This window comes from Abramis brama (genome assembly GCF_963993115.1).
Source record: "Abramis brama genome assembly, chromosome: 1".
Classification (NCBI taxonomy): Eukaryota; Metazoa; Chordata; class Actinopteri; order Cypriniformes; family Leuciscidae; genus Abramis; species Abramis brama.
Genome location: NC_139963.1, coordinates 52113121 through 52117926, shown reverse-complemented (window position 1 = coordinate 52117926; position 4806 = coordinate 52113121). Strand labels below are relative to the sequence as shown.

General features: G+C 35.5%; 1 long non-coding RNA gene across 2 annotated transcripts; it reads right to left on the bottom strand.

Annotated features, from left to right (window-relative positions):
• Positions 1–643: 643 nt before the first annotated feature.
• Positions 644–2005, bottom strand: LOC311087600. 2 transcript variants are annotated; one of them, XR_014607313.1, is made up of 4 exons: positions 1898–2005; positions 1741–1796; positions 1198–1265; positions 644–659 (listed from the first exon to the last, which is right to left on the bottom strand). It is a non-coding gene; the product is annotated as an uncharacterized lncRNA (long non-coding RNA). The 2 variants fall into 2 exon arrangements; XR_014607314.1 differs by lacking the exon at positions 644–659 and adding an exon at positions 784–933.
• Positions 2006–4806: the final 2801 nt, after the last annotated feature.

The window sequence follows — 4806 nt, the reverse complement described above, 5'->3', positions numbered from 1 at the left end:
AAATCCCCGCCCCCAGCCCCACCCCTATACACATGATTCGACTATTAGTCGACTATAGGCAAGACATGACGATTCTGATTCGACTATGAAAATCCATAGTCGGGGACACCCCTAGTTTGAAGTTGCTTTTGATTTCACAGACGGCAGAGTTGTGCTGCGTTCTTGAACTAAAGACTTTTATTAGGCCTATATAATTTTAGTGATATTATTATCATTAATATTTTGTAATTGTATTGTTTTTAGTGTTATTAGTGTCATTCAATGTTTTGTTAATGTGCTATGGAAACAAAATACTGACGAACAACGATGCCGTCTTCATCTTGGCTCTAAATGATGCGTCTGTTAAAGCAAGCACTCTTGACAATTTGTGAATGGATCTCATACGCACGTCGGTGATGTCGCAAGTGTGGTTATGTGGTGATGTCGTTATGAATTTAGGCAAGGCAAATTAATTGTAGTTCATAATTAATGTACCCATTAATGTTCATGTTTCAGTACCCATGGCTACATATGGGTGTGTTCATATGGATGAAAGCCTGTTGTGTTCAGTCTCTTGATCTTTGATAGTGGCAGCTATTGTGAAACTCACCTTGTCAAGGTGACCGCATCAAGGTCTTGTCCTGAAGAATCACAGGGCCAAACTCTAGGGATTATTTCATCTGATAACAAGAGCATAGCCATAAGTTTAAGAACTCTAATGATATCTTTAGCCCCTGATATTGCATTGGGGATATCAATTCAAACATTTTAAAGGCTAAGAGTATGAGCCACAGCTGGCCAGATATCTGTGAAAAATAACTTGCGTGCCTGAACCATATTTAGCATTTAAAAGTAAAAAGAATTTCAGTATTTATCAGTAAAAAATACATACAAATAAATAAATACCCCTGAGTATGGTGTCTGTCTCACTGGCCAACATAACTCAAAACAGACCTAGAGAAATAAAATAAAATAAAATATACCAATGACCATGATATCCTGTTATCATAATAGTTAAATAAATAATTGTAACTACGACCATTATACCATTATATTTGTCGCCTATTATTTAGCCTACAGGCTTCTCAAGGACAATCACACTGAAAAATCCTGGGGTTAATGATTTTAAAATGTGAGACTTCTTTCAAAAGCATAAATCTTACAGACCCCAAACTTTTGGACAGTAGTGCATTGTATGTTTGAGGTGGTTTTGCTTACTAATCATATGGTTCATAGCCATGGAGATTTTCTTGGATGGGGTTGCAGCAGGCCTTCAGCATGATGATCTACAGTAGGAACATAACATGCAATTTCACAGAGCCAACACTGTTACATAGGATTTACAATAGGGTTTATTACAAGAAACCAAGCCAGAGCAGAGGTGAACTGCAGAAAAGAGAAAGAATTATATATTTAGATAATATATTAAGATAATAATTAATTATATATTAATATAAATAGATGCATATGAAATGAATAATTCACCCTTTGTTGTAGAGGTTTTTTTCCTGTTGCTCCTGAAATCACTTTTTTTAAATCACTATTTGTAAGTGACGTCACTGATTAACAGTGCAGCGCATTCTTTTAGGTTAAATAAATTAGCTTACTTCCAATCACCCATTGACAAATTACCAGCAAAACAAAAACAAAACTATCAAAAACTGTTATCTACACAAAGATGTGGTTAAAACCCCAAACTTTTATAAACAAGAGCTCCAGTCAGACTATAGTTAGCCTTAACGTAACTTAGGCCTAACTTACCTCTTCTGAAACTGGTTGAGATGCTAACGGACTTTTTCGAAGACACAAAACCATTTCTATAAAGTAAATATTCAACAGGAGCGTGTCAATTACACGTAATAAAGGTGTCAGGGACGTTTGTATGTATTATTTGTGTGAATTTGTTGACTAAACTCACCTGAAAGCAGTGAAAACAACAGCGAGAGACAAGAGTTTTGCTGTGTGTCAGTTGATGACGTTTCCCGTTTCCATCTGCTCTCGCGCGCACAGCGCGCTCGCTCCAGTGTTTGAACGCGAATGTTCGAATGTTCACGCGCACGCACATTAAAACACTTCAAAGTCACGCAGCATTTAAATAAACATCTAGAATTAAAAAATCATTAATATTAAATCATGAATTTAAAACTCATTGTGTAGTTATATGACCCATTCATGTGCAATATGCCAGGTTTATGGCAGGCGAGTAAAAAAAATTGTGACAGTGACAGAAGTATTAAAAGTTTTTTATTTTATTTTTGAAAAATTCAATTTACATTTATATAATGATAAGTTGCGTTAGAATACTAATAATTGCGTTATATTACTAAATGGCAAGCAAACAAACAAACAAAAAATCTGGGTTCCAGACGGTTCCAATAATTAACTAGTGTATATTATAATCAACTTCGTCTATATTAACTTATTGTGTGTGTGTGTGTGAATTATTATTATATTATTATACATATTTATATATATATATATATATATATATATATATATATATATATATATATATATATATATATATATATATATATATATATATAATATTGTGAGATGTTCATCAGCTTGGCTAGGCTGGGAGACCAGCTAAAACCAGCTGACCAGGGCCGTGCACAGGGGGGTGGCCCGGTGGCTAGAGCCACTGCCCATCTGCCCTCATCAGCTGAGGTGCCCCTCTCGCCCCCCTCCCTAACCCTCCAGAAGATTCCCATAAAAACGTTATGTTATCGCTCCGCTAAAGATCCACTGATTCCGCTAATCCGCTCCGTGTTTTCCTGCTCGCTCCGCAGCGTCACTCGTAGACAAGCATGTGCCCGCTCTCCGACGACAGTTTCAGAATAGAATTTCGTCCCATTCACAGGTCGATTACAAATTACAATCCACATTACAGACAGTAGTCGATCCACAAAATTAGTATTTTGGTAATATGTTTTTGTATTTCTGTCGCAAAATGTTTTGCTCCTGGTCTTCAAATAGTGCTAAGTTACAACTCGTGCAACATCCATGTTCTTGGAAGAAAAGCAAATGTGTTTTGTGCCGTTAGCCACCTTGTAACCTACTATACTAAGGTACTATTCATTTAGATTAGAACACATTTAGATAATATATAGTATATTACCTTTTTATTATGTATAATGTTAATATGGTCTCATTAAAATATTATAAATATGATGTATGTTATAGATAGATACTATATCAACTAAGGCAACTGATTATAATGGGAAATATATTTACAGGAGTTAAAGTGTGAAAAACTGTCTGCTAAATATTCTATACATAAGGATTTACCCTCTGGCTTTCTAGAACTTTGATTCAATTTTTGCCATGTTGAATAGGCTTTGTCTTTGCTCTTTCTCACTCTGTTCTTCTAATTTTGTGAAGGCATTGTTTTTTTGTCGACAAAATCTGCAAACAACAGAAAATGTTATTTATTTATTCGTGATTTATTTATTAGTGTTATTTATATTAGATTAGATCAGGTTAAATAATTTGATTGAACAAGAATTCTAATTGTCACTACTCCCAGTGTATGATTGCAGAGCAATGTTTGAAAATTTATGGAGCAACAGATTTTGTGTGAAAATAAATCAGAAAGGTGGTTTGTTTAAAAATCGTATTAATGTATGAGGTGGCAAGGAGGTACACACGGGGTAAAACCAGCATGGTAAGACACACAGTATTGATAAAAATACTTAAGCTAAATTAATATGCTTTTAATAATGTCTAAGTTGATACTTGTTCAAACCAATCACTTTAGTAAAGTTTATAACAATTTTGGAGTTATTTTGATAAATTAAATAATAAATGTCTGTTCAATAAATATAGGCTATCTGTCATAATTTTCATTTTAAAAATACAGAAACAAGATTCTTGAGATCTTTGTATTTAAATTGCTACGTAAGTCTAAAACATTAAAAAATATATATAAAATAGTAGATTAAATCAACTTTGATCAAGTCAATGATCAGCCAAATTTCCAAGTCCATCATCAAAAGCGTTTATGAAAAAAAGTGCCGAGCAGAATTTGTGCCATTGAGTGGTATAAAAGAGAATTAAGTCAAATGCGCATTTTACCCCGGTGTGACTTTATAACTGTTGTAACCTGTATATCATTTCAATTTATACTTTAAGTGCATAATATTAAATTAAATGTCTATACTACTTCCATAGGATGAGGCAGCTCAGAGAGTGAGAGCCCACTGAGCATCAGACAGTTAAACTGGCATTGACATTTAATTATTTAATTGGAAGAGTAATTATAACAACATAACTTGATTTTGCACTAAATCCTAATTGTAATCTTATTGCCCATATAAAATAGTTGTTTTTAATTTTCTGTATTAAGATGATATACTGCCTCATTCAAACTCCTTATAATGCCCCCTTTTTTGGTTTAAGCCACTGCCCCTCAAAATGTCTGTGCACGGCCCTGCAGCTGACCACCAAATTGTCCAGGCTGGGAAACCAGCTTGACCAGCTAGGAAAGGCTGGGAGACCAGCTAAAATAAGCTATAAGCCAGGCTGGGAGACCAGCTTGACCAGCTAAGCCAGACTGGGAGACCAGCTAAAACCAGCTACTTCCAGCTTAAACCAGCTAAAACCAGCCAACCAGCTTAGGCTGGTTTTAGCTGGATTTTTCAGCAGGGGGACGCTGGCCAAATGTGTGTGTGTGTGTGCGCGCGCGCGCGCACGCGAATCAGCTGGAAGAAACGCTGTGGGCAGGACTGACAGATCTGCACATAAATATTCTTCTTCAGTTGTTTAGGCTACGCGGGAACCACCGGGACTTCCTGTAGTCCGAACCATACAGAAAATGCTTTCACA